Source organism: Peromyscus eremicus, chromosome 5 (assembly GCF_949786415.1).
Source record: "Peromyscus eremicus chromosome 5, PerEre_H2_v1, whole genome shotgun sequence".
Classification (NCBI taxonomy): Eukaryota; Metazoa; Chordata; class Mammalia; order Rodentia; family Cricetidae; genus Peromyscus; species Peromyscus eremicus.
Window position 1 is genome coordinate 54,982,602 of NC_081420.1, and position 13,409 is coordinate 54,996,010.

The 13,409-nt window shown below is 37.4% G+C and overlaps 1 pseudogene; it reads right to left on the reverse strand.

Annotated features, from left to right (window-relative positions):
• LOC131911050 (aldo-keto reductase family 1 member C1-like) overlaps nucleotides 1–12,494 on the reverse strand; it is a 17,768-nt pseudogene extending 5,274 nt beyond the window's left edge.
• Nucleotides 12,495–13,409: the final 915 nt, after the last annotated feature.

Consider the following 13,409-nt stretch of genomic DNA (forward strand, 5'->3'; position numbering starts at 1 on the left):
TGCTGTTAAGTCACAGCTATTGCAATCATGAACTAATTACAGTCAAATCTAAAGCTCTGAGATCTAAATTAGGATCATGTTTTGAAATTCTGTTGGTTTGCTAAGGAACAAAAATGTAAAATGAACTCACGCTTTTCAGTTATTTTAAGAAGGTTAGAATCTTTCCTTTTAGCATGAAATTACGACAATAACCCTGAATCCCGTCTTCCTCTCCTGATCTTCCAGGTGAAAGCCCCTTAGTGGTTCACCAAGGCTGAGGCTGTATTGCTGAACTAAATCGTAACATGAATTTACACCATTTTGCCCAATATTGAAGTCCTGTTGCATATCTTTTGCTAATGTCTTTTGGATATTTCCTTATGTCTTAATGAAATGAAGAACATAAACTAGTCCCTTGACATAGCTTGGTGGCTGCAGATGATATAGGAAGAAATTTACTTCCAGTCTAGTGAATTCTCTACTTTACCCACTTCCTTTCAGAGGACCAGTAATAACTTTATTCTTTAAGTCCACCACATATTTAGAAGGAACAAGAATCCACATATACATTTATCAAGTTCCATTTCCATCACTTGTTGATTATTTTGGGCATGGCACTTCCTCTATTCGAGACTGCTAACCATGATAGTGTTAGAAATGAAAGTGGTTTGGGCAGTCAAGAACATTACCAACCTTGTGTGGATTTTACTTGTAGTAGGGATGTCTTTTCTGCTTTTGAACACATCGAGAATTTCACACAATGTATTTTGAGCATATTCATTCCTTGGCTCCTCCCCTTACCATTTTCTCTATCCTCTCATTCCTTCTCCTACATCTGAGAGATTACTTCTTCATTTTCATCTTTCTCCATGGAGTCTGTTTTGTACTGCCCACTTACTTTTGGTATTGAGATAGTCCTAGTATGTGGTTGGCTATAAGTGGTTACATCATTAAAGGAAAGTGACTCTCCTCTCAGTAGCTATCAGATATACCAATGGCTCCTCAGCTAGGGGTGTTATTACATTTACACCTTACCCCTTCTTGCTAGAAGTTTGTCTAGCTGGAGCTTGTAAATAGCTTGTGTATGTTGTTACAATCACTATGAGTTCAATGCACCTCTGCCTTGTTGTGTTTGGAAAACACTATTTTCTTCATGTTATCAGCCACCCCTACCTAGATCTTACTATCTTTCTGCAATCTCTTCTGCAAAGATCTATGAGCTTTGAGATGAGATATATTCAAACTGTACTACCTGAGGAGACTCAAACATGGCTGCAGAAGAAACAAAGATGGCATCACTCAATGACTACATTACATTAATCACTCAATTACTACATTACATTACCATGTACTTAAAAGTTCTGAAGAATCAAGAAAATAGTTTTAAACATAGAAGTTAATCTACCAATTTTCCTTTAAATAAAATTTAAGCTAGGAGATGTCCAAATACAAATGGTGTCTTAGGACAAAAGAACTGGCTTGAAAAATACTTCATTCTCTAAATATGTGACTTTTCTTTTAACCTCAAAATGACTTTCATGAAAAAAACAAAAAGGTCTCATGTAGAAAATACAAAGATCATCAATCAATTAAATTAACAAAGTGTTAACTGACATTCATTAAAAATGAATAAGCACATAAGCACTAAATTATGTGAAAATTTAGAGGAATGTAAAAGATAACCATAATAATTTACATAATAAAAATTGCTCAATAGAGATGCTCCATTTCATAAGGTAAAGATGTCATTTGTAATGTCTTACTTAGTGATGGAAACTAAATCTCTGTGTTCTCTATCAGACAATGTTTTCTCTACTATTTGAGAGGGGTAGTGGAGGAAGAAGAATACCAAAAATATATTGTATGAAAATTTTAATAAAAAATAATTTATTAAAATAAATTAGAAAGCATTTAATCCCAGAATTCAGGAGATAGAGGCTGGTGGATCTCTGTGAGTTTGAGGCCAGCCTGGTGTACAGAGTAAGGTCCAGGAAAATTAGGGCTGTTACACAGAGAAACCCTGTCTCAAAAAAACAAAAAAATAAATAATAATAAAAAAGAAGGAATATGTTATTAAAAGTACAGAAAATTTCAAATTTAGACTAAAGTACAAAGATCAATGCAATGAATGCCTTGCACCTAGATCCATGACTTGTGAGAGTATTCTAGCATTTATTGATATTTGTGGAAATGACCACATTTGTAAACATTCAGTTTTGTGTTCTGTTAGCAGTTCTTTAAAATCACACTTGAAATCTCACATGCACAGGAAATGCTACAGACAATGATTTGGCAAAAATTTTACAGAGGTTTCCAAAGAAACTTATGGGTGAGGAAGAATACCCAGGTGTAACACAAATCTTAAAAGGTATTATTAATAGAGAACCCAGAGTCAGATACTGGGGTAAAAGCTGAAAGATCAGATAAGCAGAGAGCAAGCCACTAGTTCTTACCCCTACAAAATCCTCCACCAATAAAGAGTGAGTTCCTTTGTCTTCATGTCTTATATACCTTTCTGTGTCCTGCCATATTACTTCCTGGGATTAAAGGCATGTGTCCTTCCCAAGCAAAGACATGAGATCTCAAGTCCTGGGATTAAAAGTGTGTGCCATCACTGCCTGGCTCTGTTTCCAGTGTGGCCTTGAACTCACAGAGATCCAGACAGATCTCTGTCTCCTGAGTGATAGGATTAAGGGTGTGTGCCATCACTGTCTGGCCTCTATATCTAATCTAGTGGCTGGCTCTGTCCTCTGATCCCCAGATAAGTTTATTAGGGTACACAATATATTGGGGCACACAGTATATTACCACCCCCAGGGTTCTAGATATCCATAGCTCCCCACATTACCTGAATGTTCTCCTTCATCTCATTCTCTTCATAACTATGAGCCAAGGCAATGACCCCACGCTGCACCTGGTAGCGAAGGGCAATCTGTGCTGGACTTCAATTAGGCTTTTTGGCCATGGCACAAAGAACTGGATCATTCAAAAGAAATGGGGCATTCTGGTCTACCCTAAAAAGAAAAGCAGAAATACTGAAGCTGAGTGTTTGGTTTCTTAGGGGACATCCAAACACATCAAGATATTGCTCTAGACAAGAGATCATCATATTTTTTCCCTTGACTAGAAGCTCAGTACTTTGAGGAGACTTTCTAAGATGCAAATTTTCCTGTCTTCCTGAATCAGTTCAGAGTGAAGCTATATAAAGAGAGGATTATAGAAAGAAAACTTGTGCTTATATGATACCTATGAACCACATCAGTGACCAACATGATGCAATGAGGGTGCAGTAGTCCCACACATACCTTAGTAGTAACCAATAACTCTCTAATTACACTTAAGATCCTCCATTCAACAAGAGGGGCACCTTGCCTGGTACTTGAAACCTAGCCAACTACTCAGTGACAATGAAGTCATGGATGTTGGGGGAGAACTTGCAACCACTACTTTACTAAAACTGCATAATCTTTAACAACAATCTAAACATTTGTCCTTATACACACAAATAAGTGTAGTCTTCACCCCTCATCAAAGAAACTTCTCTTTGTAACAGACAGAGACCACTATAGAAAACCACAAGCAAAACCCAGAATTGTGGAGCCTAGTCTCTACAGATACATCTGCAAAACACTCCTTAACCTACCTGCAGCACAGGGAGTAGTGCAGAAGAGGAGGCAGAAGATTATAAGCGCCAGATCAGGAAGCCTGTTGTGAAATTGTGTCTCCTAGTAACATCAGGAGCTACATCCATGAAGCCTCATCAATATGACTGTCCAAACATGAGTTGAACAAGCATAGCACCAATGAATATGTCAAAATAGATGAAGAAAAGCCCACAAGGCCTCAACTCTACACAAAGAACTGAGGAAAACTGGGAACAGGAGAGGTGGCCTTCTCCAGGGAAGAGCACACTAATTGGTTGTCCAGTGTCAAACAGTCAGCTCTGAAAATATATAGGCAACATTATATGGGCTAAACAGGATGCATATATATATATATGCTTGCAATAACAATTAGTGAAAACAGAGGCAATGAATTTGAAGAAAAGTAAGAGGGACATATGGGTGGTTAGGAGGAAGAAAGGGAAAATGTTACCATTAAATCATAATCTCAAAAAAAAAAAATGTTCTGCTTGGCCAGGCGGTGGTGGCGCACGCCTTTAAGCCCAGCACTCGGGAGGCAGAGCCAGGCGGATCTCTGTGAGTTCGAGGCCAGCCTGGGCTACCAAGTGAGTTCCAGGAAAAGGCGCAAAGCTACACAGAGAAACCCTGTCTCGAAAAACAAAAAACAAAAAAAAAAAAAGTTCTGCTTATTACCAGGTTTTAGGACGCTGATATCCCAGGGCTCCATAAGCAACCAGAACAATATCTTTTGACTTGCAGAAATCCAATAGCTTGCTCTGGTTCAGATAAGGATGACATTCTACCTATAGATGGACAATATAGAAATATATTGTACTATAAGAAATTCTATTTAATAAAATAGTTTTTACTGTGTCAGTGTGTGTTTGTGTGTGTATATGTGTTTGTGTACAAGTGTATATTGGTATCCTTTAAGGGTAGAAGGTATTAGATCAATCAAGGCTTTAGAAGAGCAGCAAACACTCTTAACTTTTGTTCCATCTCTCTAGCCCCCAAAGTGTCAATATTAATATGAAAAATAAATATGAAAAGTGAACAGAACTTAAACAGAAAAATATGTGCAACATGACATTGGGATTACAGAAAGTAGCATGGCTAATTTCTTTTATAAATTGATTTCATATCAGTGACCCTTATTCCCTGGTTGAAAGTTATTGAAAAGTAAATTAGAACAGAAGACACATGTGCATAAATGGTAAATGGTTGATTTGATTGCAGAAGACACAAAAGAGATGACAACTAAGATGTGGGCAGGAACAAAGTCAGCTTGTGTTCTGTGAGTGGACTTCGTCTACCACTAAAACCACTGTAAGCAGGTAACTCGTCTGTCTAACCTGGGTCCTTTTATAGCAAGCATCCAGTCAGGAACTATGCTTTTGGCTCTGAGGTCACATTCATATCCGCAGATTTTTATATTCATTGGGCACTAATATCATACTGCCATCGTTACTAAGACACCATCAAGAAGAGATACAATTGAGAATCTGCGATGTGCTCTGAGACAAAGACACTGCTGTGAGAATCTTGTATTCTATAAATCTGAGATGAATGAGAAGTGGGAAGGAATGGTTACCTGCTGTATGACAGAAAGAAGACCATGAAGAACAGAAAAAGAGGCTTGAGGGTTCTCACCTGGTTGCACACAGGCTTGTACTTGAGCCTTGGCTTGTTCAGGATCATCTCTAACAGTCTGCGGTTAAAGTTGGACACCTGATGGACTTGACAAGTCCTGCATCCTTGCACTTCTCCATGGCCTAGGGAAGGAGGAATTGTTTAGGGCCATATATACATTTATAAACTGTATTAGCAAGTTCTATATCACATTGACACAAACTAGAGCCATTTGGGAAGAAGGGCTCTCAATTGAAAAAATGTCTCCCTAAGATTTGCATATAGGTGAATGTATAGGATATTTTCTTAATTAGTGATTGATGAGGAGGGGGAACCTCAGCCTATTGTGGGTGGTGCTATCCCTTGGAGGGTGTTCCTGGATGGTACAATAAGGCAAGCGAGCCAGTAAGCAACACTCTTCCATGGTCTCTGATTCAATTCCTGCCATTAGGTTCCTACCTGTTTGAGTTTTCCTGACTTCACTCAGTGATTGACTGTGATGTGAAACTATAAGCTGAAATAAACCTTTCCCTCTTCAAGTTTCTTTTGGCCATGGTGTTTTATCACAGAAATAGAAACCCTAACAAAGACATTTGGTTAATATGAATGAAAAATGGAACTGTTAAAAGAACTGTCTAGAAATGGCAATGTATACTAAAAAAACAAAAGCAAACAAAAACAAACAAAAAACCCTAAACATGAAGTACTACAAAGTACTTAAAAAACTGAACTAAAAGAAAACAAACAAACCCATTTAAAAATGTGTTATGAGATAACCCTAGGTTCTCGTTCTCATCTTGTCACCTTATCCTGTCCCACACCTCTGGTGGAATCTCCTATGCCACCAGAAGCCAAACCAGCATCCTGAACCCAAGAAGCCCCCAGGCCAGATTGGTGGCCACACACATAGCCAGAATTTCAGTCGCAAACTGGGACAGCAACCACCTGCTAGACCAGAGGTCATTCAGGCCATCAGAAGTCCATCCCCCAACATGGGTGGAGACTCTACCCAGCCACAAGCCATGGCAGTCAGAAGACCAGAGAGGAAATAGAAACCAAGGAAGAAAACATTCATTCAACAAGGACAAATGCAAGATTTGGCACCTAAACCAATAATAACTCCAGATGTCTAAATATAAGTATAAGAACACAAACAGCCCAGCAACTAAGCTACCACCAGAGCCCAGACATTCGACCACAGCAAGCCCTAAATATTCCATCATAGCCAAACCATATGAAAATGACCTTAAAACCAACTTTATGATTATAATAGAGGTCCTTAAAGAGGAAATGAATAAACCTTTAAAGAAATCAAGGAAAAGACTAAAAAAAAAGGAAGAAATTAATGAATTTCTTAAAGAATGTCTAGAAAACCAGTAAAAACAAACAGTAGACAGAAATGAATTTTCAAGTCTGTTCAAGAACTGAAAATGGAAATAGAAACAATAAAGAAAACAAACTGAAGGAATTCTGGAAATGGAAAATATAGGTAAGTGAACAGGAACTACAGACGCAAGTATCACCAACAGAATACAAGAGCTGGAAGAGAGAACCTCAGACATTGACACAATAGAAGAAATAGAAACATTGGTCAAAGAAAATATTAAATCTAAAAAATTATTGACATAAAACATCCGTGAACTTGCTCCCTAGACCAGGGTGGCATCCAACTCAGAGATCTGCCAGCCTCCCTTTTCCCAGTTCTGGGATTAAAGGTGTGCCTCACCACACCCAGCTCTAAGCTTTTCTTTAGTTTCTTTTCACAAATTGGAAATTTAGCAGGGTAGGATCCTGTCCTGAGGTCACCACTCTCTTTATTCCATTTGTTAATCTGTTTATCTCTTTGAACACAGAATTTAGTGCTACTCCATTTTTTGGTACTCTTTTTTCTCCTCAAAATTTACATTTTGCAATTTACCCTGCACAGCTTGCTCCTTTTTGTTATAAATCTTCATTAGAGTTACTACTATTAACCATACAACAGAATCTATACTAGGCTGTTTTGAGATTTCCTCTGCCAACAGAATTAATCCAAAACTCTTCACTTTAGCCTCAGGCAGACACTTCAGACAAGGGCAGAAGGCAGTCACTTTTTTCACCAAAATATCACAAGAATGATCTCTAGGCAACATTCTTCCAAACAAAAACATGGTCAGGCCTATCACAGCAATACTCCAGTCCCTGGTACCAACTCCTGTCTTAATTAGGGTTTCTATTGCTGAGAAGAGACATCATGGCAACTATCATAAAGGAAAATATTTAGTGTAGGTGGCAGCTTGCAGTTCAATCCTGTACAATAAAAGAACTTCCAGAAGTATCACCATCTCTGATCTCAAGCTCTGCTACAAAGCTATAGTAATAAAAATCTTAATGTATCAGCATAAAAACAGACAGGTTGGTCAATGACATCCAATTGAACACCCAGATGTAAATCCATACTTCTATGGACACCTGCTTTTCAACAAATTAGCCAAAGTTGTACATTGGAAAAAAGAAAGCATCTTCAACATGGATCAGATGGTGCTCACAGACTACAACTCCTAGCTGAGGAACTATTGTCAACTGATGGGTGCAAGAGGAGGGAGAATCAGTTTTCATCCTGTTCAGCTTCTGATAAGGTGCCCATCTTACAGTACATCACTCCTGAACATACAAGCAGTACTGAGTGGACTCAGTGGGTTTAAAGTGGAGTACATGAGTTTGGGGGACAGTGCTGGTGAGAAGGAGTTGGAGGGGGAAGATTTTATTAAAAGACACCCGTGTATGAGATTGCAGAGAGTACTCTTCCAATTATACTCTGGTCTTCACTTCTACTTCTCTATACTCAGTTATGTATTCTGTTCCACTACTTCAGGAAAGCACCTGTGAACACAAGATGCTCCCCAGACTCAAGGGGCCATATTCCATTCTCATAAGTGAAAACATGGCCAGACTCTCTCTTTTGGGTTTCTCTGAGGTCTCCCCTTCATGTACTCACCTCCCAGGTAGCACAGAGATCTACTGTCTCAAATAATATTTTTCCATTTTCATTTATTGTATATATCTCCTCTGATGGCTGTAATGAAAGCACTTGTTATAGAAATCTCAGTAAATACATGCATCCCACCCATTTCAGCGGTCTTAGAAATCTATTGGAAATAGGAAAGTAAACATCCACAAAATAAGTTGTGCACAACACCATCTCTCATTTATATAGACAAATTTAATTAGGCTACATGATACAAATGACATACCTTAATTGACATTGGGTAATGAATAAGATAGAGGTCAACATAATCTAGTTGAAAGTTTTTCAATGATCTTTCTAAGCCAACTTTGACCAGTTCTGATCGATGGAATGTACACCAAAGCTGCAGGGTTAAAGAATGGGCATTGTCTTAGTTAAAAATAATAACAATTGAGAAATTTTGTAATGAGTAGAAAACAATAACCACGGGGCATACTATTTATTTCAGTTGAGTTATTTGATCTGAATTATCTATGTGAACTTCAGAATATTACTGGTTACTCTTAGTTAATCCGATTAATACGGTAAAGACACTACTAAAGGGGTAAAATTTATCCAGTCATAATGCTCAAATCTCTGAATGATACGTAGATGCTATAAATCTAAATTTCTATAAGCATCCCATCCTCTCAAGTCCCCGGAAATACGTTAGCATATGTTCATTAATATAAATCATGGGAAATATGCTATGGACATTTAATAACCAGTGGGCACAAATTTTCATGAATTGGATAGATTTTGTTTAACAGTCCATGAACTCTGATGTTTTCTTATTTTCAGTAGGAAATAAAATGTTTAATATTCTAAATGTTCAGGATTTTCTAAGCTGCCCAAGGTATAAAGAAAACCAAAATTGATCAAGGCTATTTCTGAGATCACAGATAAGACTGAATCATGCTGTATTGAGCCTGGGCTCAGGAAAGAAAAGGATTTGAAAGCCATACATGTGTAGAAAACAAGAAGCCTGTGGTTCTCTGTGATTTAAACCAAGCCTTATATTAAATATATGTGTGTATAAATGTTATACCAAAAAATACATTTCACCAGCTAGCAAGGCAGTAATATAATTTTAGATTCTTTACATCACATTTCATTAATTCATATACCGGCCTACTACACACACAATACCTTTGTAGTGAGGAATATGTCTTCTCTCTTCACAACACCATCTGCAATCTTTCTTCGAATAGCCTGTCCTATCTCTTTTTCATTTTTGTACACATAAGCAGAATCAATATGGCGGAATCCAATATCTATTGCTATTTAAGTAGACTCCAAAATTTTACTCTTAGGAACCTAGATGGGAAAGCAAAATTATAATTTGGACATAGATGACTGAGAAGTGTGTTTTTGAATATCATCTTCAAGCCTCTTAATTAAATGACAAGGGAATAATTCCTAGAATGCAATTTCCTGATTTTCTTCTTCATAAGGCTTTACAGAACTTCCAGTGAACAACAATGAAATACATAGACAGAAGCAATCACTCCCACAAGAGTTAACTTTAATCTATTGTGGGGTATTCTCCAGACAAGACTGCTTAGACATGGGTTTAAGCCAATAGAAACCCTTTATTAACTGGCCAGCGATTACACTGGATGTTCAAGATCCCAGTGTAGCACTGAGTCTTCTTCAGGGTGAGCTTTCAAGCACAAAAAAAACATTTCTTGGGTTGACACATTCAGTTAACAAGAACAGTTAGCCAGAAACAGAACTACAGAAGCCAAAAAACAAGGTATGTATATTTAGAGACTTTCCTAATGTAGATTTGTTTTAGTTTTGGCATGTGGTGCTGTCTATGTGCTGAGTTTTATAGCCTGAATTGCAGTTCTATCATGGAGTCAGTTGTGCTAAGGTCTGGAGACCTACCAAGGTCTGGAGCCCTGTTACATTACTGATGCCATTCACTGCTTCTGTAAGTAGAGTAGTAAACACATACCAATTTTTGTTTTGGTCTCTTTTTGTTAATAAGAATTTGTCATCTTAAGAATCTCTTCACACATAGGCAATATTGGTTAATAATTGACATAGAAGAATAGTGAGACCAGTGATTTCCTAGAACTTCCAGGAATCTGCATGTGGTTATAATCACACCTGATTGACCACACACACACACACACACACACACACACACACACACACACACACACACCATGTGTGTGTGTGTATATATATATATTTGTCTCTCTCCCTCCTCTTCTCTCTCTGTCTCTCTGTCTCTGTCTCTCTGTCTCTGTCTCTCTCTCTCTCTGTATGTGTGTGTGTGTTGCACACGTGCGCATGTGTGAATGTAAGTGTGTGAAGAGGATAGTGAACTAAGAGTACTTGTGGGGATCAGAGAACAATTTGCAGTTGGTTCTTTTTACCATGTAGATCCTAGGGCTAGAACTCTGGTCTTCAGACTTGCCTGCAAATACTTTTCTTCACTGAGTCATGTTGCCCATTCTTGCATTGTTGACATAGTAACATTACAAAATATAATGAGTGAGTGGAAATTTTCCTAGAATGAAGTAAGGGAGCAATGTGGTACAGATTTCTACGAAAATTCTTCCAAGGAATTTCTATGAGAATTCTTAGAAGAAAGATACAGAATTTTTGTTTCACCAGGGTTGAAATATGACAATGCATGACAAATGTATCTACAAGAAAATCTCTTAAATCATGCCCTAAAATTTCTCCAAGCACTGATTATCTTCACCCCTATGCTAGCACACACAATATTTTACTCGTCCAAAGAAAATCAGATGCACATATTCACTGCTAGTAGAGGCAGTCAAGACACAGTTAATATTCTCAGTAGGTTATAACATTGAAAACAAAAACTAAATGTTAATAAGTGAGATCGATAAGAGGACTTGAACTGATATTGCAATGATATTTTAAATCTTAGGAACATAAACTGTTAGTCTGTGTCACCAAACAAATCACTGGTGGGAAAATTTATAATCCATGAATTCACGTTTAGAAATGTGAAATTACCCTCATTGTGTAAGGAATTTTTGCTGTGTCTGTAATCACTTAAAGTACAAATTCATTTTTTACAGAGACCGGTCTAAGGTGGAATTTTAAATTATTGCCTTTTCTTTACATTTGGATAATGGCTTGAAAGTTCACATCTTAGGGGTAAAGCAAAAATCTAATATATTCATGCCCATACAGTTTAATGATTTTAGAAACTTTCTTTTCTCAATAAAAGTACAATGAAAAGATGATGATTTCCATGCTCCTCTCCCAACACCAGTCTGACTTTCTTAGCTTGATGAAGGACTCGTCAAGGTGAAACTTTAATAGAATACTTCATTCCATTCTGCCCTTTGCACTATGGTTACTTCAAAACAAGTTGTGCATTAATATTCATAAATATGCAAGAAATATGAGTATGGACATGAAATTCAGTTAACTTGTCCAAATTTATACAGTTGAGCAGTCTAAGGAAGACTTTACACTATTTACTTGCTTCTAGGCTACTAAGTTCTCTACTTTGTATACTTCATGTCACAATATCATCTTTATCACCACAAGAGCAAATAGTTCATAGCAGCTTCCATAAGGTTAAAGCTTCCTTGGTTTTTATATTTCACAATCATGTGAATTTCCCACAGTTGTCAGTATTGCATAGAAAATTCTACTTATCTCAATTCCAGCTTTTACTGGGAGTTGCTGAAGGCTTCCCTGCAGAAAAGAAGTATTCTTCTACCAATTATTCTATGTTTTACATTTCCAGTAACTTTTGACACATCTTTTTTTCTAGTGTTTTTTCCTTACTGAAAGCAAGGAAGAAATATATCCTGAACTATAGAAACAAACGGAGAAATGACTCCCAATTTTATCAGTATCAAGTCAAGGAAGCTGTGAGGCAATTTGCTGAGTAATGACTTTCATCTTTAAAATTAAGCTGGCAAATGAACTAAACTGGGGAAAATGCAGTGCCCAGAACAATCACCAACAGCGTAATCAGACCCTGTTAGGGTATGTTCTAGCTATTTTCATTCTTAACATGAAATAACCCCAGCTAGCAGAAACTGAAAATTGGAGATGAAAAAGGAGAGTTCAGCTCCCACCTATCATAGATCAATTTTCTTTTGAAACTCTCCATTCCTTATCCTCCATCTTTTGTTACCTCTGGATTTTGAGAGGTGCCATAGCCCAGTACAGGCGTGATGTGTCCATCATTGAGTCCCACGCACTGCTGTTTGAAACTCATTGTTCTTCACTCATCTGATTGTGCAGGTGGTGTATAAATTATCTCCCAGACATGCATGGTTGAAGTGGGGGTGGGGTGGGACAGAGCCTAATTCCTACAATCTGTTCAATGTTTAACCAATGGCCTGTGGAAGGAGTGAGCAACTCATGATTAACATTCAGAACCAATTTATTTGATTTATATGACTGTGGTTTTGCCACTGAGGGGCCCACTGACCAGCAGGCTCTCATCAGGTCAGAAAAAGGGAGAGGAGATGTGGATAGGTGAACTACTGGACAGATGTATAGACACACATGGGAACCTTATCTGAGGGCCAAAGCTCGATTCTTCATTTCATTTTTTTCTATTTCCTGATTGTTCTCATCTGTTTTCTCTCTGTTCTTTTCTTTTACCTTGTTGTTTTTCTTTTAAATTTTCTACCAAATCTAGTCTCTCCTAATGTTCTCCTATTTTTTCCCCTGATCATTCCCTTCTATTTCTTTCCTGATGTTTTTTTTTTCTACACCTTTCCTTCTTATTCTATCTCTTATTTTTTTCTTACCTTCTTTATACCTCCTAATCCAAAGATTTCTGCACAAGAAATGATTACTTCACAACCACAAGTTACATATTTTCCAAAAACTAATTAAAATCTTTACTATTGAGAGCCACTGGTAGCAAAAGACCATGGGAGTATGTAGCAAATGACAACTAGAGTTCAGGAGGTCAATTTATCAGAACTAAGGGTTCAGTTAGAGGAAATCATCACACAAGGCATTATGGAATTACTGCCTTTTGAATGAAATGGCTGTCTCTTGTAAACTTCTTGTGCAATAACAGCTATGATTCTCCCCATTTACTGTGCATTTCCATGTTATGTGTACATGTATTCTCATAATTGCATCTCAGTCTTAGGGACAACTCTCCTTATACATTTGGGGTAAAAGTGTAACTGTCCCCAGCTGTGTTTATTTTTCATTAACATAAA